This window comes from Calidris pugnax, unplaced genomic scaffold, assembly GCF_001431845.1.
Source record: "Calidris pugnax isolate Ruff unplaced genomic scaffold, ASM143184v1 scaffold188, whole genome shotgun sequence".
NCBI classification, from domain to species: Eukaryota; Metazoa; Chordata; class Aves; order Charadriiformes; family Scolopacidae; genus Calidris; species Calidris pugnax.
Window position 1 is genome coordinate 381,007 of NW_015091257.1, and position 23,023 is coordinate 404,029.

General features: G+C 43.8%; 1 protein-coding gene across 1 annotated transcript in view; it reads left to right on the top strand.

The window, feature by feature from the left end:
* AFF3 (AF4/FMR2 family member 3) overlaps positions 1 to 23,023 on the top strand; it is a 296,657-nt gene that overhangs the window by 212,052 nt on the left and 61,582 nt on the right. The window lies entirely within an intron of this gene.

Genomic DNA, 23,023 nt, shown 5'->3' on the forward strand with positions numbered 1-23,023 from the left:
CCTCCCCCCCCCACCCCCCCCCCCCCAAGTTTACAAACACCGTTTTGTTGAGAATTTTTTCCCCCCACCCTTAAGGAAAAAAATTCCCAAGTGAAATGTATGGGATGCGGGTGGAATCGCTGGCGCGGTTGGAGGGCACACAAGTATTTGCTGTAACTGGGATGAATGCAGAAAGAAAGAGGAGCCAGAGTCAGCATTATGCCCCTCTCCCCGGAGGTGTGCAGGCTCGCCCCCCAGGCAAAGCAGCTTTTGCTTTTGGTGGGGACAATAGAAACCAAATAGGACCAAAGAAAACGTGGTGTGTTTTTTTTCTCAGCATCCTTCCCCTGGGCTGAATGAGGAGCATGCCTGCAGGACTGCCCCTGGAGGTAGTTAACAAGCCCCAAACCCCACAGTGTGCTTTCTGGCTCCCCTAGAAAGAAAAGTGGTGGTGATGGATAGATGATCCCTACCTCATCATGGGTGGTGAGGGAGCTGGGCACAGGCTGCCCTCGTCCTCTAGGCAAAAGGGCTGAAATGTTGCCCGTCACACCTCAGATTTAGTAGTTATGACCAGATATTCCCCTTTCTGCCCCTAAAAGCGTGCTCAGAGACCAGCTTTCCTACCTGCTCTGCAAACGTTCAGCCCACGGGGCACCCTCCTCCTCTCCTTCTGGATGGGGTGCTGGCAAGGCTGTGGGTGCACCCCGAGGGGGGGCTGCCTCTCTGCCAACCGTAACCTCACTGCAGCGAGCAAACGGGAGGGCAGGGGGCCAAAAACCCACGCTGTGATGGCAGTTTCTCTCTGGACTTGGCTAAAGTGAGGATGCCTGTGATACTGCTGCTCATTACTTGTGTCCCAGGAGCAACTAAGAGCTCTCAGTCACACACCAGCACTTCCCAGTGCCAAGGGAGATGGCAGCTTAAATAAAGCTCTCGGTAATTGTGCCCTTTTTTTTTTTTTTCCCTTTTTTTAAAATATTCTCCAGCAGTTCTTGTTGCAGTTTTTTTTGCTTTCAGGTTCTGTTAAAAAGGTAACATTTAGCTACACTGAAAGAGGAAAAAAAGAAAAGATATATTTTTTTAAAACCTGTAGCCATTGATTTCTTTAGTGTATTGCACTCAGTCTTGTTTTCAGAGTGACACAGTAACCCCCAGCAGATTTATGTGCAAACACAAAGATTAGTGACCCAGAAGCTTGACTGAAACAGCTTTTCTGCTTCCAGAAGACAGGTTGCTCTGCACATGCACTGACTGTTTTGTCAGGAAAGATGCACTGGCCCCATTAGCTTTTCATTCTCTCATGAAAAACCCTTGGTGTTTATACTGCACAGCTTGGTTTTAATTTTATTGTGCTCTTCAGTAAATTGGTCTAACTATACAGATTGCTCAGTTTCTGGGACAGAGAAGAGCAAGAACTTAACTCATACGCCTTGATGGTATAACGCTAGCATATCTTCAATTGTCTGACTCTCATATCCCCTGCCTGAATAGCTTTCAAATGAAGAAAAATGTCTGTAACTAAAATATTCAGTGTGTTCTGTTGTTACTTAACAGTAAGCAGTGTGGTTAAGCCAGGTCTTAAACCTGCTTAATCCCGCTGAGCTAAATAGATTTTATTATTGACTCCCGTGGTCCCAGAACTCTGACCTTAAGGCTGAAGTTAAAAGCTAATTTTTTGCAGTCTGTTCCACTAACCCAGAAGCACTTGCTTGCTGGATACGTTTGCAATGGAGAATGTCCAGCTGTAAATTACAGCTGTTTGTAATCATACCCAAACACAACACTCATTATTATTCTTTTGTTCTTTTTAGGCTGAAAAGCCCACCATGAGGGAGACCGCACAGTACTTAATCCACACATTAAATTTACTCACAGCTCATATTCATGTGCGAGATAAGATTTTCCATGAAGTAAAGATTTACAGTGGTCCTAGGGCACTTTTATTCCCTTGGCTGCTTTTATTTCTCCGTGCGGTAGTGTCGGCCAAGTGGGTCTGCTGAGGACTTTTGAACACTTAGAGGAAAGCGTTGTACCACCGCTGAATTTCCTCTCTGGTTGTAATGGGGAAGAGATAGCTCATTCACTGCGGTGCTTGGGTGGCACTTGGGAGGCGTGCTTAATTCACAGTTGTGGTCTGTTCTCCTTTTGGTGTACTTACGCCGGAGGACGGAGGCAGACCCTGGTGGCTCTGCCCATAGGAAGCGGGGCGCAGGCGTGCAGGGCAGAGGGAGAGCTGAACCCGCTCAGCCCAGCAGCCATATGGCCGTGCTGGCAAGCCTGCCCACCCCAGCTGATAAGTCCTGTAAAGGCTCCAACTCCCTAGCTCACACTCAGCACCTGGTTAATATATAGATGTCAGGCCTGAACCATTACATACAGGCCGCGATAACCCCTTTTGATTTACCACCTTAGGCTGTGGATAGACAAGGCGTCTCCATACTAACATCCATTTGGCAGTGTAGAGAAGCCCTGTTCATGATGTTTGGTGAGTTACACAGCCAGTCTGAGCTTCAGTCCACCTTCCTGTTGGGCAGAAGGGACAGTACTTTCCATGGGTGGCAGTGTCGACCTGCTGGAAGGTAGAGAGGCTCTGCAGAGAGATCTTGACAGGCTGGATCGATGGGCTGAGACCAACGGGATGAGGTTCAACAAGGCCAAGTGCCAGGTCCTGCACTTGGGTCACAACAACCCCAGGCAGCGCTACAGGTTTGGGGCAGAGTGGCTGGAGAGCTGCCTGGCAGAAAAGGACCTGGGGGTGTTGGTCGACTGTCGGCTGAACATGAGCCAGCAGTGTGCCCAGGTGGCCAAGAAGGCCAACAGCATCCTGGCCTGTATCAGGAACAGTGTGGCGAGTAGGGCCCGAGAGGTGATTGTCCCCCTGTACTGGGCACTGGTGAGGCCCCACCTCGAGTACTGTGTCCAGTTTTGGGCCCCCTACCATAAAAAAGACATTGAGGTGCTGGAGCGGGTCCAGAGAAGGGCAACAAAGATGGTGAGGGGTCTGGAGCACAAGTCTTATGAGGAGAGGCTGAGGGAGCTGGGGTTGTTCAGCCTGGAGAAGAGGAGGCTGAGGGGAGACCTTATTGCTCTCTACAACTACCTGAAAGGAGGGTGTAGAGAGGTGGGGGTCGGTCTCTTCTCTCAAGTCACAGGCGACAGGACGAGAGGAAATGGCCTCAAGTTACGCCAGGGGAAGTTCAGGCTGGATATTAGGAAAAATTTTTTCACTGAAAGGGTTCTCAGCCATTGGAATGGGCTGCCCAGGGAGGTGGTTGAGGCACCATCCCTGGAGGTGTTCAAAAGACAGGTTGATGTAGTGCTGGGAGGTATGGTTTAGTGACGGTGATGCTTCATTTTTGTTGTGTGGGTGTCTATTTTTGTCAGTTAGGTTAACGGTTGGACAAGATGATCTTTAAGGTCCCTTCCAACCTAGAAGATTCTGTGATTCTGTGATTTCTGTGTAACCGTGCCTCGTCTGTCCGCGTTTGATCACAGTTAGGGCATTGAAATGCAGGTTGTGCCAGGCGTGAGCTGGTTTACCCTAATGGGTTTGGCCACTTGCACTTAAGATCCTGAAAAGCAAATAAACACTCCCCATTGTCCTCTGGAGGGTTCGGGAGCCGAGCAGAAGGTCATGCGAAGCAGCAAACCCCCACATCTGCAGGGAGAGAGGCGTTTGGAAGCAGAAGTGCTGCTGCACCACCTCTCATGGTCCATGCACACATTTAGCACTCAGCTGCAAGGGAAATCAAACAGAAAAGGTTGACCTGTGACAATCCAGTCCATTCCCCCGATACTGTAAGGATTAGTCCAGTGGGATCTGCAGCACGGCTCTTCTCCTTCAGACAAAGTCACGTTTGGGTTAGGAGTGCTGGGGAGGGACTGTTTGTAAAGTATTAAGGCAACAATAAGAGGCAATTTAGACTTTTAATAGATCACTTAAAGCAGGGAAGGCAGCTGTCCAAGCAGCCTTAAACTCTTCTGTGGACAGAGCCAAAGATTTCTTGTTCTCAAGTATCTGCTTGAGCTGTGATTAAGCAAAGCAGTTAAACTTGTGATACCCTGAAGTAAGTAAATAATCCAGTGGCAGCTAGCAAAAATACTCATGTGCTTCGTGTCACTCACATACTCGTGTTTGTGTTGGACCGAGTTTTTCGATAACATCGCCTTTCACACCGTGAGACCTCCTCCACATGAGAAGCTACACGGTCAGCTTATCAGCGGAGAGACTGAGCTAGCTGGCTGGCCAGAAGGGCTTCATGTGACAGGTCTGGGTAATCAGCGATAGCCCAGGGGAAGCCTTGGCTCAGGACAGCTGATCTGGGTCCCAGCAGAGAGTGACGGAACTGAGATCATGGGCTCTGCAGGAGGCAAAGGTTGGCCAGAGAAGAGAGTGCACGCATGGTGTTCACTGCCACAGAAACCAACACACAGCTCTCACAGTGTTAGCACACTGCTTGAACTTTCTGGATTATCTTTGCGAGGAAAAAGAGAATACTTCCGACAGGGGATACGGATTTGCCATTTATGCCTTACACGAAAGCTTGGCTGTTTGGAAATGCCGGTGTCCCACGGTTGCAGCCCTCCCACAGGTAGCAAGGGGCAACTGCTGCTATGTTTTGTGGCAGAAATAGTCTAGAGTGTCTCGACCCTCCTAGTTTGAAAACTTGAAGGAGGAAAAGTAATAATATGTATTGTATATAGGATGCTATTTACGGTTATTGGAGACTGTTGTGAATTAGTGAAAAGGGGCTTTAAAAGAAGAGCCTGTATGGAAGGCTTGGAGTGAAAAGGAATAGATATCTCTGTAAAACTGGGACTCCATTTTCCTTTATTTAACTTGTGAGCAAGATCTCTAGCACTCATCTGTTTGCTATTGGATGTTTTCCCATACCTTAACTGTGCTGGTATTTGTTTGGAGTTGTTCTACCGTAGCACCAGCGATGTGATTTGGATGTATTGCACCACTGCGTGAGAAGGTGGAGCAGAGCTGTCCCAGGGAATTTTAGCAATTTTGAGCCCAGCTAACTATACTAAATACTGAAATTCCTTCAGTGTTTAGAGAAAGAAAAAGAAAATATGTGTTTTTTCTTCAAGGAAGTGATAGCATTTAGCTATCATGACAGCCAAACATTTCCCACCTCCCTATGGGCAACCCCCTGCATTCTCAATAGCTCCCTAAAGATACCTGAGGGGACACCATTCATTCTAGGTCTGACTAGTAATTTTTCAAGTCTTTCCTTTGGCTTGCTAGGTTTTTTAAGAATCAGTGTGGACAATTACAGAATTAACGTGGGGGGAAAAAGAGACAAGGTGTAGGTCTGTGGGTCTTTCACATGTTAGTAAGGAGAAAGCAGGTCCCATTGCTGGCTGGCAGCATGAAGAATATGCAAACTGCTTTTGGGAAGAAGAGTGTATATGTGTGCAGCATATGAAGTGCCTCAGCATATGATTAACCTCACTGGGTATGTAGTAAATAGTAGATAACTGTGATCAAAAAAGTATTCATGTGATTTATCAAACTGAGCAACTGTGCATTTTGCAGTGAAGCAGGAGGTCAATCCTGAAATCTAGGGCAAGTATAGCAATAGGAAATTGCAGGGACTAAGAAGTTAATCATACCGTTGGACTGCTTCCATCTGGTTTTGAAAGACAGAGTCAGTACACTGCTAGCGAGGGCGCTTCACGGCAACAGATCAGGAATTAATTTTTTCAGCAAATCTTCAGCTATCATTTGCGGTAACACAGGCTTATAAAAATGTAATTTAATTTCTTGGGAATAAATCACATAGGACAAGAAGTGTGAGAGGTTTTTTTTAATGTGTGTATCTGAGGCAAAAAAAAAAACGAAAAAAAGAATGAGAATAAGGGAAACAGCAAAAATCCAAGAGGAAACAAACATTAATGATATGAAACCTGGAAGGCATAAATGGCTTTCCAGTTAAATTATGCGGGGTAATTGTCTTTGAAAAATCAGTTTGCAGTTGGGGAACTTCTACATTTTTATGACCCTTGGAGGCATAATCTTGTCTAACCTCTTTGTCCATCTTCATCAGCATAGGTCAAAGGAGCACTGACTTAAAGTATTGTTGAATTGATGCTCTGAACACCACTCCCATTTGTCATGAGAACATAGCTATGGGCAGTGAATTTCTTAATGAATTCTGTTTTCCTTGTTATTGATATTACTTATGATATTTCAATGAGACTTGAACATTATGCTCCCTTTGGGCAATGACAGTCCCCCTAGGTGATGAACATGTTGTAAAACAAAGGGGATTTTAACCTTGATAGTAACTCTGGTAGCTGAAACTAGCTTTATTGGAAATGCTAGGAGGACAGTTAGTTGATAACATTGTGCCTGCCTTTCTTCAGCAATGGGATAAGAGAATAGAGAGACCTGTACTATGAATGATGTACTGTGCTATTTTTAGTGCTGTGCAACAAAAGTGAAATCTTATAAATACATTTGTATCTATTTCCTGGCAGTTTGAAGAAAGAGAGCTCAGGTTTAGGGTTTACACAGCACCAGCAGCAGGAAACCCTGTTCCCACAAATCACCACACTTTCATTGCCACTTTATTTTAACAAAAGCTGAAAATTTGTAGAAGCAATGGCGCCTCAGCCTGGTCCAGTTAAAGGACATTAGGTTGAGACTTTTGACCTCTTGTATGGTTGTGTCCTAGCTGTAGCTCAGGGAGTCTCCAGAGCGGGTGGAGCAACGCAAAGGAGAAATTTCAGTTCCCTTTCAGTGAGGTAGCAGATGGAAGGAGATTCCCCCCTTCAAGCTTTAATTGCTCAGTAATCAGCCAGGCACAATGGGGTATTCTGGCATCAGCTCCATGGATGACCTGCTTGCTCCAGTCGGTTTTTCTTGCCTCTTGCAAAGGTGGCTTAGAAATCCCAGCTGAACTTCTGGGTTTGCCTTTGTCACTGGTAAGCCTATCTGCCTACTGCCCTCTGTCTTTTTTAATTTTCATTTCAAGAGCATTTTCTCCTTGCTCTTGGTTTTGTTCTGGCTCTGGCAACAACAGAGGCAAAAAGGAAAGGGGAGCCCCAGTTTGCCTGAGGGAAAGCTGGCATGTTCTACAGGAGGCCAGTCCCACGAAAGAGTTGTGCTTCTGTCCAGAGTGGGCAAGGGACTCCTCAGTACAGCATCTTTGTGTGGCCCCAGTGGGGACAACACATGGTCTGTACCTTGGCTGGCCCTTTGCTCTTTGAGGGGTGAATAGAACACTATGCAGAAGGAGATTGAAAAAAAAGTTGAATATGTACAAAGAAGGAGGTGCTGTGGGATTTCCCTATAGGAAATTTGTGGCTGAATCAGGCATGAGATGCTCCTGAAAGGAGATCACACTGTCATGGGCTAAAATACTTTGCTCCCTCGTGCAGTCCCATCCAGGTGTCTCCTCCTTTTTTTTCATAATGGCCTCAATTTTGATGAAAGTTGCAAGAAAACTTTTATCTTTTCTCTTGGGGAAGAGTTGGATTTATTCTGCCACTGAGGAAGGGTTCACACTGTTCTAGGTTTCTTGCATTTCAGTGAAAGAAAATGTAAGTGTGATCTTTGAACAGCCTGGGTTTCCTCTCGGAAAAAAATGGGAACATTTGTGAAATCTGACAGAGCTCTTAGGATGGAAGAGCAGTTTCCCACTTAGCTATTTCACATGTGCTGGTGTGAAGGTACAGCAGCAGTCCAGTAGGGTCCTATAGCTTAGTGTGATCCACCAAATGTCATGCAAATTCTTTATCTTGAAAAATATCACAGCTGAAAGGTTTCAGGCATGTTTGGTACTACCTCTAGAGAAGTCCTTGGCTAAGGAAGCCTTGGGAAAGATTCACATTCAGAACTTTCTGAGCAAAGGATCAGATTCACAAAACTATTTTTGTCTTCTCCCAGTAAGTAGTATCTCTTATTCCTTTGGCAATGCTTTCATCTTCGTCCCTTATCAGAAAGAATCAGTGCATGCTGGGTGATATATGCAGGCCTTTTCATGGCTCTCCATGATGGCGCACCAAAAAAATCCCATCTAAGTCTCCTGAAGACCACCATCTGTACTTGTAACCAAATTCCTATTGAAAAGTCTGTGAAGAGGATACTCTTCCACAGCTCCGTTGCAGGCTGCCATTGGTCTTACTCCCAGAATCCTAGAGCTCCTAGTGGTTGTAATGGTCTATTCTCATCCAAGGCATTGCTTCTTTTTTTCCTCCTTAAGAAACAAAACAAAACAAAAAAGCAAAACAAACAAGAAAAGCCCAAGACTCTTTTCTTTCTGTGCAGTGCATTGAGATCTAGACACTGAAGCAAGGCCACATTCACAGAACTTCTATGCCCTGCAGAGCTTCAAAGTAGGGACTTGACTCCACATTCCTAATATACCCAGAAGCCAAATTAAAATTCTTGGGAGTTTTGGCAAGCAAGGAATATTATACCTAGGTGTAGAGCTTGAGCTGGTTAAAAAGGAATATATTTTCCATGCATGTGAAAAGTCTTTCATGCAGACATCAGGAGCAGGAGGTATGTTTATATACTTTTCAGCCAATGCTGACAAATTGGCTTTGCATGCAAACCTTTTGGTTTACTCAAGTAGTTTGTGGCAGCAGGGAGCATTTTTTCATGGTAAATGTGAAAAGTAAATAGAGAAATGACAAGTTTCTGGTTTAGCTTGATTTGAGAGATTTTTTTCCTGCATGAAATGAAAGCTTAAATCATATAATTGTTCTTAAACTTTTGAGTCCCACAGTAATTCTCTTTGTGGTTCATTGATGGCGCTGATGGGTGCACACTAGCAATGATTCTTCCTTTACACTGAATGTAGACTTTGAACTCTGTTTTAAACTTCAGTGACCAGATTTTCACTGGTACAAAATGAAATAGCTTCACTGATTTCAGTAGCGTTATCCCAGTGCTCACCCGCTGAGGATTTGACTTCAGCACTTTGGAAATACTTACAGCTTTTAAAAAATCACATCACTACCTATTTGCTCTTCCAAAGGTTGCACTAATGAATTATTTTAGAGGATCATACTCAGTGTGCTGGTCAGATGTCAGGATCCAGTTATGGTTTCGTTTCAACTCAGCCTGACTATCTACCAGCTTCCCTGACACCCTTGCTGGCAAGCTGATGAGTAGGGCTGCAGGGAAGGCACTGGGGCTCCTGAACCACTGGAGCTTTTTTGATGCAAACCAAGACCCCAAAATCTCAAACAGCTCATTTTCCAAAGTTGCAAAGTTTTTTGCTCAGTCAGGATTCCCAGGAGATCTGTCTGGTAACATTTTCTTCACAAATGATCAGAACAAACACTTTCTGCTTTATTTTTCCTTATTATTGCTTTTTTTTTTTTTTTTGTAGTTCTGTTTCATGAGAAAATTCAGAATTGGAGAGCTTTGTTCCAAACTGGAATGGCATGAAATTTCAAAATCCTCCTCAAAATGGAAGACTTTCCCTCTCTCAAGGACTCTATTTATAGTAGGTTGCCCTTTTTGCAGTCAGAGAGGGGCCAGATTATACTATGACTGTGTGCTCTCATGTGTTCTTAACTTAGATTAAGATTAAGATTAAAATTAGGTCTTGCTTAAAACTAGGTGTATGAGAAAATTCAGAATTGGAGAGCTTTGTTCCAAACTGGAATGGCATGAAATTTCAAAATCCTCCTCAAAATGGAAGACTTTCCCTCTCTCAAGGACTCTATTTATAGTAGGTTGCCCTTTTTGCAGTCAGAGAGGGGCCAGATTATACTATGACTGTGTGCTCTCATGTGTTCTTAACTTAGATTAAGATTAAGATTAAAATTAGGTCTTGCTTAAACCACTGAGTAAAGAGTCTAAGTTCAGACATTACATTTTTATAACCTGAAAATGATATCATTTTGAAAGGCAGAAATAAATAGAAATTACTTAAATTAAATTAGGTATTTTTCCATGGGGTGTGATTTAAACGAGACACATGCTATCTTTAATATAGTCTGCAATCTTCTGGCATCTTAGCAAAAAAGAAAATTATTTATTTTAAAGGGAGGTATTTTATACCTAATGAAATTTATTTTGCATACCAATGTATCCTCTATATTAGATTGCTATAAAGATTTCAAGGGCCTTTTTCATTCTTGACTCAGGCGCATAACTTTTCTTCATGCTGAGGGACTGCCTTTCACACAGACATTCACACAGAAGAGAATAGGCCCTTCTCTGTGGAAATCTAGCAGCCAAATAATTCACAAATAGCTCTCACTTATTATTTACTGGCACAATCAAGCATAACTGCTCTAAATGAACAAACAGTTTGTCAAATAAAAAAACAGGGGAGCAGGGTTAAAGAATCCCATGATTCTGATTTACACAACAGATAAAAATCACCCCAGAAAAGTCATAGAGACCTGCCAAGTAAATCTCTCGCTCTGCAATGATCCCTTAAGACACTTTAATATGCTTTTGCGAGGCTCTGCACTGGCCCTGGCATCGCGTGTACCCAGGGAGGTCTGTGTTGTTTCATACCCAGGCAGGTGATAGCTGCTGGCTGTGCCGGCGAGGGGGCAGCTAGTGCCTGGCTCCTAGCAGCCCTGGGGGACTTCACTTGCCATTCACATCTGCCTTTTCTTCCTTCACACAGCCCCTTTAGAGAGAAAAGAGGAAAGTCAGACACAGAGCCACTGTCACAGGCGTCTTCCCCCACTTTTGGCCCCAGATATTCACTATTTTGGCTCTCCGTGTTTCCCAGGGGGACCTTGTCCCAGAGCTTCTGTTGCCACTTGCCGTCTTGCTTGCCCAATCTGCCTTTTCCCCCTTCTTCAAAACCATCCTGACCCTACTGGGTGCCTGGAGCCTTCCCTGGGACTCCCATCTCCCACCAGTTTCCTCCAGCTGCTCCCAGTCCCAGGGCCACACAGCGGGAGACAAGTCCCACTGGTGTGCAGCATGGTGCATGAAGCCTGGCAGAGGCTACCCAAGCACCACACTCTGCCGAAAGCTGAGTGGGACGACATTGGAGGGGGACGACATCTCTTCCTGGTGCACAGGAGAAGCAGCCGTGGTGGGGCTGCCAGCCCTTTGTCTTGTTTTGCAGCCCCCCGGACACCAGCATATGCCTTTTGCTGACACATGGTGGGATCTAGCCCAACTGGGCAGCAGTGGGGACCCGGCACTGCCAAAAACCCAGCCAGGGCTGCCCCTTGGCCACCAGCCCAGCAGTGGAGCAGCCACGCCATCAGCCGGACATGGGGGATCTCTCTCTGCACCTTGAGTCTTCTCCATTCACTTCCCTGCAATAACCATCACTCTTCCCTGCTAATAATGCCCTCAAATACTGGTTTCCTGAAGCCACTTCTTTTAAGGTCATGATGTCCCTTTTTCTAAAACTTAATAAGCTTGATACTGACCATGTGGACTTAGAGTGGGTTTGTAAATATTTGTATCTTCAGTATTATTCCTTTGATAGCAGACACTGTGACAATATTTCCCACATTAAAAGGGCTCTTGGGGAGGGTTTAGGGACTCTGGCCAGGCAAAAATAGTTGCCTGAAGGAAGAGGAAAAACCTTGGAGAATTACCAGACTCTTTTTTTAAATTTTGAGACAAATGGACTTTTCAAACTTTGCCCTGAAAAGAGATCTGGTCATGACCTACTATAAATCTCATACGGCCATTTAAAACCTCACAGTGCTTTGGTTAAACAGCACTGCACCAGACAAAACCTCCAGGGCATGGGGACATTGCTGCGTTTTTTCCCTTTCAAGATTGTATATTGTCCCCATAACATATTGCCAATGTTCACAGGACCAAATGAGACTGTGGCCTTTCTTTAATGTACTCAGAGCTCTTGTGTCGAGAGCCTGTGAGGTCAACAGGAAAACATGGAATGAAATCTTAGCCCAGTGTTGGTCTTTCCCAGGCTTCCTGGCAATTTCCAACTTCTCACTCTATTGTTTTCACTTAATAAGATAGAGCTTGTCCTCTGCTCAATAAATAAAAAAAATATAGCTAAAAGAGCTAAGACTCAGAAAATGAGCAGTTTTGTAAAAGCCTGGCAGATTCCCAGTCTACTGAACCTGGTAACAAGCACACTCATTTTTCCAGTTTGAAACTTTTTGGTGCAAACTTCCTTAATGCTCCCAGGACTTGCAGGAAGAGGTACAGTCTACAGAAAAGAGTGCTGGGCTTGCAACATGAATCCAGCAGCCTATGCTTTTGAAATAGGGATGCTGAAAGGTGGAGCTCTCAGAAGAACCTAATTTGGGGCTCCCCCAGCTGTCGGATCACCCTCAGCTTTCCTCCTCCTACTGAGGGGTTTCACAGTGCAGCACCTCTCTCTGTTAAAGCTGAGGAGGAAAGCAACAACTGCAAAAAGTCAGTTGTGCAAACCCAGAGAACAGTTTGAGAAGACAGCGAATCCTAAATGCTCCTCTGAGATCATCGCTAATTGATACAGAGTTGTACTGTGACCTCTGGTTCAACTTCTCTTTTTATATCATTTTCTGCGTTAGCATGTTATCTGCCTGTCCGCGGCCACCGAATTTTAACCTCAGGCTGCTGATATTTTCTGAGTATCGTGTAAAACTGTATGTATTTTCCTAAATAATTATAAGGGTTTTAATGCTTGTGGAAAAGGCCAAGTTGATGCCTGATTATCCAGGAATTTCTCCTTTGTGTTGCAAGGATATCTGCCCCGCTTCTGGAGTCTCGCATTATCCCCATGCATATTCTGTATGTGTGCAGCCAAAGGGCACTGTTAAAGCAGTATTTTATTCTTTTCTTCCATTTGGTTAAAATGTAGTGTTAACCATTTATTAGTATTGCAAGAGCCATGACAAATTTCTGTCATTGGCCACTGTGCCTTGCTGTCCTCTTCTGCCTGTGTAATGCCTCTGAGGCTGGTTTGACCAGGGGACAGCCTTAGAGTTGCCCTACCCATATTATTGCTGTTGTTTTTATGGCCAAAAGCCTGGTATTGCCCTAGAGCAGCAGTAAATTGGGGATCTGGTTTGAATTGTTCATATGTCAGTAATTTACCACATCGGCAAACTCTATGAATACCTTCTCTTTAAATGAGGAAACGTATGGCAAATGAATTCTCACTGCCCCACATGGAGAAGACATAGTACAGTGTGGCTACTTTGGAGCTGAGCACCTCATGGTTGAGGTGCTGAACTGGGAGGTTAGCTTGACAGGATGAGTAACTGCAAATTCCCCAATTGCATGGACCCCCCAGTCACTTCTCCAGCTAATCCAAGACTTGCAAGGATGAAGAAGTGGTGAAACATGGCCAGTCTGGCCAGTGTAAAAAGGGTCATTGTGGAGGGAAGGTAAAATCTGGAAGGAGAGAAGATGAGCCTCTGTTAAGTTAAGAAGTGCTGCGCTACTTTTCATTAAGGCCATACCATGCCTGAAAGAATAGATGTTATGATACTGTCTTCAGGCTGTGATGGGCTGCAGTTTGACTGAGTCAAAGCTTAGCTTGTGTGAATGTTTAGGGTGCTCAAATGCACTTTCTGCACCTGTGCTGAAAAAATAATTACCCCCGAAAGTCACACTTTTCTTTTTTTTTTTTAAGACATGACACACAACTCACATGGCAACTGCAAGTCTAGAATTAACAACATATGTTTCCAAAGCTGAGATGTAAACAGGGCTTGCTTAGTTATGAAGCGATTGCCTTAGGTTTGTCTTGCACCTGGTAAAGAGCTTGTTAAAGGTAGCATTGCAACCCTGAGGGGATTTTATTTTAATTGCTAAAACAGCATTTTAGTAGCTTTGTTTTAATCTTGATACCATCTTGTGAGGGGCAGAGTTATTTATTTGGTTGCAGGGCCACAGGGCTGGGAAGTATCTTATTTAAGTTACATGCATCTTCAGTTGACATGACTCATGTTACAATTAGACAGAATAAGCCAGCCCTGTGTACTAAAAATAAGCAAACAAATGTAAAATACATCACCATATTAGCAGAACCACAACAAGCTAATTAACAGTGGACAACACAGTCATCAAATCAAGGTCAGAATCAGGACCTGAACCAATGAATCAGAGCTTTGAGTTATCAAACACATTCAATGCAGAAGGTAATCAGCTTTAAATTATAAGCTTGACGTGAGATGGAACTGCATCCAGTTAGTTTTGCATCAGGAAAAACTGAAAAGAAGCCAGCTCGAGTTTCAACCAAGCTCCTCACAAACGTTCAAGTCAATGCAAGGCATTGAATAAGGCAATCAAAGACTATGTTCTTCAGTCTTTGCCAGGGGTGCATGGAGGACTGCTGCTGTTATGGTTCGGCCCAGGAAAGTACACTCATCAGAGAAAACTCATTAGCGATGCACAGTTTAGCATTTCCCTCTCATGTCACATGATGATGATGCATAATTAGTCATCTGCTCTTATCCTCTCTTGGTCATCAAACTCAAATTGGAGGTCACTGAAAATGATATGCAGTTGCAGCTTTTAAATTATTGATGCAACATTTATGAAAATACTTTTTGAAGAGTTACTAGGTAAGAACTATGAATAACTTTTGGAGTAATTCACCATCAGTAAATGACAGATTTAAGAATCTGGCATTTGCTGCTAGACTTGGAAACAATTAATATAGACCATTTTCCCTTTTTCTTTTTTTTGGCCAAACACCTATGCGTTCATGCACATCTGAAATAAAGAGGGATCCTTCTGTTAAAGGAAAATAAAACATTCCCACTTGTGCTTTCTTCCTAAGGATCTTCATTTTGCATGGTTGCCTGCTGCCATCACAGCACAGCAGAAGCTTAGGTCCGCATAATGACAGAGCTTAAAACAGGCATCTCCTGCTTGGTCGCACACCGTAAGAGTTTGACTTAGTTGGATAGTGTCCCTCTGCAGTCAGCCTTCTCCCCAGGGACCTGGGGCTCTTTGGACAGGTTCTCCACAGCCTTTGTTGTGACCCAGAGACATGGCAGTGCTTCTCTGCAGTGTGATCCAGAGAGGTGGCGATGCTTCTTGGAGCCCTGTCCTTTTTCCTGCTTGCTTCACTGCATAGGTGGAGCCTGGTTTCCTGGATGTGGTCAATACAGCCTGGTATCTAGTTTGTAGATCGCTGCTGAATATACCCATGGCCTTGCAGGCAGGAACTGCAGGTTGAGGTGTGACACACCAGTCCCCTGCACGGTGCATGTCCCAGCGACTAATGACAACCTTCCCCTGCAGGGAAAGCACTTAAAACCCACGCTCAGCAGGAGCCACCTCCTCAGGACTAGCTAATAACCTTGTCAGTTCATAGCTTCTCCACGCCTTTTCTAATAATAGTCACTTCTTTACCCTAAAGTTGGGAAGCTAATATGAAGCCGTTCACAGCTTGCCCTGATGACTTCTAATCGAAAACCACAGCTGCCCTTTGCACTTCTTATCAAATGAATTCCAATAACCATTACACAAAGTTTTCTCAGGTCTACTTCAAATCTGGGCCAGCGTATCTCACAGCCCTTGTTCTTGTGCCACGCTTGCCATGGTGTTTCATCCTGTAAAATAAGTGACGGCCACATGAGTAATTAGTTGCTGTATTTGTAGAGCATCAGACTTATTTCCAGTTGGCTATGCTGTTTTTCTTTGTATCTAAACTCATGTTGTCTAACCCTGGAGAGCACAAACCAAGCCTGCAAAGTTTTAGTCCATGAGATCATCCCTGTAATTTGTTACTGCAGGCTCTGTCTGTCTAACTTTATTTCCCCATGTTAAATATTTGTTATATTGTTTCTTTAAAACCCTTGACAACAAAAATCGAAACAACCGTAAATAATCCACAGACATATGGAATTGTTTTCAGAAAGAAAGTAAATTGCTGAGACTCCTTAAAAATGGAAATCTACCAAGGAAACCCCAGCAGTCTCCTTGACAGTCTGCTCTAAAACTTTTCTCTTGCTTTGATGTTGTTTGTAATTTATGCTCCTCAGAGGCTCTTAGATGAAGGAAATCATCTATTTTAATAATGTGAAACCTTCTTCTGGCCACCCGAGATGGGAATTCCTGCTCTGTTTCCTGTGCCTCTCTGGCAGGGCCAAAGGGAGGGAGGGCTTAAAAAAATTGCATGGCTGTTAGTGATCAGTGCTGTGGCATCACCTACCATCCTGAAACATCTGCCCAAACGTTACTTATCTCTCACTGATGAGGTTATGTGTTTAGGAAAGCTGTCTTTTTAAGCTCACTCTCCACAGCAGTGTTATTTCACTGTATTAGTAATTCATAAGGATAGGTTATGTGGTGACGATTATAGTAAAAAAGCAATTATTGAAATAGTCTTTTTAATTCAAAATTATTTTAATCACTAGTGATACCTGTCCTTTTTTTTTTTTTAATCTAATTTCTGTGCTAAGTCTCTTCATGATTCAAAAATTGCCACTAGGCTATCACCTTTGGTAATTGCCGTTCTCTGAGCTGAGTGAACAAAGGAAAAATTAAACTGGAGTGTGTCAGGCAGGCAGAATAGGAAATATATGTTCCTGCAGGAAAGCTACTCTCCTCCTAATTACCCTGCAATTGCCAGGTTCAAAATCTAATTTATGAGCAGCATAGATGGAATGGCCACATTAGTCCATTATTTCATCATGATCTTTTCTATTCTTGATTTCAAAAAGGAAGGATTTTACAGATCTCAGTGCATTGGCATTGTCAGCAGCTGCTCTGGGCAGCGATGCTAGACAACTGCACTTGAGAAATACTCCAAAAAAAAATGTAAAGCAGTCTCCAAACAGCAAGGTTTTATAGAAGGAGGGAGGTGGGGTAAAGTACAGTTAAATAAATACAGCGTGACCTGATGGTCTGCCTCAGATACTGCTGACCACATTCAGAAACAGATCCAGAAATGTTTGAAGGAGAAGGAAGCTTTGCAGCCTGTGGCTGCTGCTGCTGCACCTTCCACCTGCTGTAAAATACACCAAATGCAGCAAATGAACCCAAGAACACCCCCAGAGTCCATTTTACTCTGACAAGCATGGAGTAGCCTGCAAAAGGATGGAGCAGTGGGTAAAGCTGCCAACATGTGATATGTAGCTGGCCTGTGGTTTCAGCGGTAGTGTCGGTGCCTGAGGCCAAGTCTACGCTTCAGTCAAGTTGGGGAAATGACTTATGTAGCCATCTGAGTGAGATTTATACACACAACCGGAGGACGCTCATGGCCAAACGGAGCTCAGGAACAATTCAGTGCCCATGTAGTTATCCGGCTTCTTGGGTGGGCTTCAAACCCCACTGAGCTCTGTGTTCCCAGAGAGCACCATAGTTTGTAGTACCTCAGGGTCACAGGACAGCTGAGGCTGGAAGGCATCTCTGGGGATCATCCAGTCCAATCCTTGCTCAGAGCAGGGTCAGCTAAAGCAGTTGCTCAGGGCTGTGTCCAGTTGGGTCTTGAATATCTCCCAGGATGGAGACATCACAGCCTTTCTGGGCAACCTGTTCCATTATTTGGCCATCCTCACAGCAAAAAAAGTTTTCTTTGTTATATTTAAATGGAACTCCCCATATTTCAATTTGTGCCCTTTGCTTCTTGTCCTGTCACTGGGCACCACTGAGAGGAGCCTGGCTCTGTCTTCTGTACTTCCTCCTGTCAGGTATTTATCCCTCCCAGTCATCTCAGCTAATGTGAAAGATGCTCCAATTCCTTCATCATCTTCATGGTACTTTGCTGTAGTTGCTCTGTGTCTCTCGTGTACTGGGGACCCCAGACCTGGGTCCAGTACTGCAGATGTGTCTCACATCATGCACATGTGCTCAGGACTGAGCAGTGAGGAAAGATCACTTCCCTCCACCTGCTGGCAACACTCTTCCTACTGCAGCCTAGGGTTCTGTTGGCTGCCTTTGCCATGAGGGAGCCTTGCTAGCTCATGGTAAACTTGGAGTCCATCAGGATCCTTGGGGCCTTGTTTGCAAAACTGCTTTCCAGACAGTTGATCCCCTTTGCTGATGCTGGTGCATGGAGTGTCACCCAAGTCTTCCCAAGCCCAGGCCACAGAAGTCCAAAAATTATATCCAGTGTTGCAGGGAGACAGAAAATCTGTTGTCAGGCAGAAAATCTGTTGTCGGGCAGAAAATCTGCATCGTTCACCTACTGTACATGTTTCTGTCTCCAGCCCCACAGACCACAGGAACACTGGCTCTGCAAGCTTCCTCTCCTTCCCATCACCTACGATTCTCCTCCATCCTTTTTTTTTTGCCTGCTGTATGTCCCAGTTCTTCATTTACAGTTTTTTTCGTCATTGAAATCTTTCCAGTTAAAATAAGAGAAAAGAATGCTTACATTTAAACTGCCATTGCATTTTGCGGTCAACATCCCTATAAAGCAAATTTTGTTTGGGGAAGTTTATACTTTTTATCAATAAATAAAGCCAGAATCAATTCTGGTTGTCTGCAGGAATAGAGCAATGCTTTGTTTCATATTTGAGCTGCTTTGGAAGGATTTCTTCACAATTGTGAGGTGACAAAGTTAAGATGGGGTTCAGGTATCTTAACACAGGTGTCTAAAGTCACTTGAGAAGCCCTAAGATATGTAAGACGTCTTTAGGGCCCTGACAGGTTCATATGGCAAAGGCAGGTAAAGACTACTGAGATAGAGCACAGGCACTGGACGGTGGCATATAGGCAAATAAATGTTATCTCTATCTATTTAAAAAAAAAAAAGGCAAGATAAATCAAGGGGCGAAGCGAAAGATAAGGGTAAAAGGGAGAGGCAAGGGAAAGCAAAAAAGTGAAAGAGGAAAGGCCAAGTGCAAAGGCAAAGGGGAAAACTATCTTGCTGATTCTGGACGTGGCATGCAAGCCTCGGAGTCAACTGTTGGAAGGTTCAGTGCCTCTGAGCTGTACACAAAGCCCATCAATATATTTCCTTGCTGCAGTTTAAGTCCATAAGAAAGTGCTTGCCCCTTCCCTGAGAAAGCAATTGGTTATATTGCTGGGGAGTTTCACTCCTAAGTATTCCCTTTCAGTTCCCTGCTCAGAATGCGAACTGAGTGCTCTTAGGAATGGGAGATGTCTGCCCTGATTCATTCTTCTGAGGTTTTGTTTTCACTTTGCCCCTGAGGAATTGGCTATTTTTAATGACTTTTATGATTAATAAAACTGTCTGAAGGCCTGCTGGGATCTTCAAGCTGGTTATCAACAAAGTCATCTAGCTCTTTCCCCTAGTGTCTAAGCTAATGGCAAAGACCCAACACTTGATCTTTCTCCCTAAGCTGAGGCTTGACTAGCAGGGTTTAGAGTCCTGTTGGGGTGCTAAAAAAATCCCGAAGAGTTACAGTCTTGTTACACTGACTATGGAAAACCATACTCTCCTGGAAATCTATCTGTCCCTCTCATCTTCTCTGCAAAGTTCTTGTGCAGAATCTTCCGCTTTCCCCCGGCTGTTTCCCAGCTGCAGGCAGGTGACCTGATACACTTTTAAAGAAACACTGAATGTATATCCTCACAGCTGGGCATCAGACTCCTAGCAGCAGCACACGTTGACTCCTACACCTTTAACACTCTCTCTGCTGCATCCACGGCTAAATGTAAATTTCATGCTCTGAAGAGGCCCACCACTTCACGCAGCACATCCTAGACCCTGCAGGACCTCAAGTAGGCAGAGGGGTACTTTGAGATACTACAGTGCGACCAGAGTGACAGAAAAGGACTATTAGCCCAGGGCCAGAGAGAGGAAGAAGGCAGCAACAGCTTGTTGTGCCACTGTGAAGGAGAAGGAGCACCGATGAGCAATATTTCTCCCTGTTCCCGTGCTCTCTCCCCACTACCATGTGTGCGTTTCCTTTCTGCCTCCCTGGGAGAGGCAGGGAGAACAAAAGATAACATTGAAGAACAGGGAAAGGCACCTAGTCATGCCTTAGTGATGTTGTAAATTAATAAGAAACCTAAAAAGATGCATGGCAGTTAATGAACAGAAAAACATATGAGATATGAATTGAAAGGCATATTGGAAGCTATAAGTTGAACTACAGCAGAACACAGCATGGCGTAAGACCATTTTTTTTTTTATTAAAATGTCATACAGTTCTAGTGCTTTTCCTACTAGTTTATTTCCTACTAGAAATAAAGGATTGATAACATCCTGCAGGAGTGTGCAGCTGGGGAGCCACTGAGTCCAGACACATTGGTACCACATTCTAGATTAATAAAGCAAGTGAAATTATATTTACTTTGTAATTTATTTCTGCCCCCTCCCACCAACTGTGTGTGCACAAACAAACCTCAAGTTTGCTTTCCATGGATGACATCTAACAAAAGGAAGCAATTCACATTTCAGTCTTCCTTTTAATTGTAAAGGGCAATTTATATAACTCTTTCTTAACATAGATTTGTATATTTGTGTTCATCATACTTACTCATTGTTTTTGACAGGCCATGTTATACCTGAGGAAAGCACAGCAAAGGTTGCTAGTAGGGTCTGCTTTCTGATTTAACATCCTTCATCAAGTATCTGCACAATGTGCTGCTGGGTTAAAGTGGGTCGAATCCTGATACCCTCACTAGACAGACCATTCCTACTCTTCAGGACTTCTGGGTACTCCAATCCAAGCTGTAAAGTGTGATGCTACTAAGAGAGAATAAGGGGTCAAGGATCTGAGCCTGGTCAGAATGGCAGAAGTATTTTTCCCAGTGGAGAAGACCCCTAAAAACCTAAGGCTGCACCATAGGCTTTCAACAGGCTGAAAATTGTTTTTAAACATCCTTTATTTTGAGCTAGTTTGTCAATAACAGGTAAACAGCATATCTTGGGCAACCCTTTCTAAAAACATATTAAAATAGTTTTGCATGTTGCTGGAAAACAGGCTGTACTTACATCAGAAAGGAGAACAGAAGAACCTTTTACAAATCTTTGAATAATCTCAAACTAATTAGCTTCTAACATCCTCTCTACTACAATTCTGGGCCCTATTAGCTGTTCAGCTTGCCATTCCTGAGTCTGCCTAATATCTTCTGTAGAACAACCATGCATTTTTTCCAGGCATTTGTCATTTCTTTGAACATATAAAAGAGAGCACTTGGATTCCACTAACAGACTATCTAAATGCTGCTCTGCATAGGGAGTGATATATGCTGACAAGGAGTAGAAGTCAAATTTTCTTTATATGGTTCTTTATGGTGAGCAAACCTACTTAAAACAAGCTCCTTCTCAAGGCAGCATATTGATTAGAGCTGACGGGCCAAAAAGACCTTTGGGAGACAACAGAATATGGCTTGAGTCAAAGAGTAACACTAAAGCTGGCAGCAGCAACATTAAGAGTCAGTAAAACCTGAGAGACTTTGTCTCACGCTGAAATTTATTGCACCCATTTGGACAGCCATTATGGTAGTTAGTAATTTTATCTGCACAAGTTCATCTGTATTTGGACTCTCAGAGCTTAGCGAGAGGTCTGGGAAGGCAGAACCATACCCAAGTCCCTGCTGACTGAGGCAAAAGACTGACATGCTGAAGCAAGGTACAACTGTGTCAGGGCCTGGAGAATAAATCTTATGAAGAGTGATTGAAGGAGCTGGGACTGTTTAGTTTGAGGAAGAGGAGGCTGAGCGGTGACCTCATCACTCTTTACAACTAGTTGACATTGTAGAGAGGTTGGTGCTGGCCCCTTCTCACAGGTATTTAGCGATAGAACAAGAAGGAATGGCTTCAAGCTGCAACAGGGTATGTTTAGACTGGACATTAGGAAACAATTCTTCACAGAAAGAGTGGTCAGACACTGGAGTAGGCTGCCCAGGGAGGTGGTTGAGTCACCATCCCTGAATGTGATTAAGAGTCGTTTAGATGGGGTGTTGGGAGATATGGTGTAGGGGAGAACTTTGTAAGAAGGATTGATGGTTTGACTCGATGATCCCAAGGATCTTTTCCAACCTGAATGATTCTACGATTCTATGAAAATTATAAAAAAGGCTGTCCATAAAAAAGGCCGTCCGTTTAGATGAGTTGTGTTAACAGTAATAAATTATAAAAAAGGCTGTCCGTTTAGATGAGTTGTGTTAACAGTAATTCTGAAATAAGGGTGATGGTAGGCCAATACCGAGGAGGAGTTTCCTAGTCTGCACTGGGGTGGTTGTGTTCTACAGCCTAATGAAGCTGTCCCTCAGAAGCAAAAATTGCTGTTTTCTTGGATAGAAGTACAACTATACTTCATGCTTTAGGAAATAAATGAGACAAGAAAAGCAACACCCAGATTAAATTTCAGGGAACTGATGAAACATTTTACAGATAGTGGTTTAATGCCACTCTACATTTTCCACAGAACATTTTGCATTGCTCCTAGCTATCGCTATTCTGATACCTATGCACTTGACACCCTTTTCAGACTCTTTTTTTTTTGTCATTTGACCTGTAAGCACAGAGTGTGTGCTCCTTAGAAACCTCTTCTGTACATTTACCTACAGAAATCCAAGCTCATCTAATCTTTTCTCTTAAACCTAGACAAGATCAATCCTGTCTAAACTTTTTTCAGATAGGTCTTTGTCTAACCTAGTTTCTGAAACTACCCTGACTGATATTCCACGTCTTCACTGGTGATCTGTTCCAGTGCTTAATTACATTTATCTTTGCAACATCTCTCTCAGTGGGTTGAAGGCTATCCCACCAAGGACCGAGCCACTGGAATCACCTTCAAACTGGCAATGGAGAATCTGTTTCTGAGATGGGTAGTACTGATATCTTTGAATTTGACAGGGGATCAGCTTTTAATAGTGCTCTGACAAAACAGTGGAATACTGAGCTGGCAGTGGATATTGGTCTTCATATTGAATACCACCCGCAGTCTTTAGGACAAGTGGAGAAAGTTGACTGAACCCTGAAAGGGAAATTATGAAGAAGGGTCTGAACTAAACCTCCCCTGCTTCACAATGGACATGGTGTTGGGCGTACCAGGTATACTGTTTAAGTGACCCTTAGGATCCTAGATTCCCTCTAGTCAATCGAGAGAGGTAGCAATCTCCAGAGGCATTTTTAAGTGCTGAAGTTAAGTGGTAGTTAGGTTCCTTGCAAGTTAAGGGCAGAAAAACTGCCCTACAGACCCACTATCCTCTATCTCACTGGCCAGCTGTATCAAGATTTGACCAAGAGGA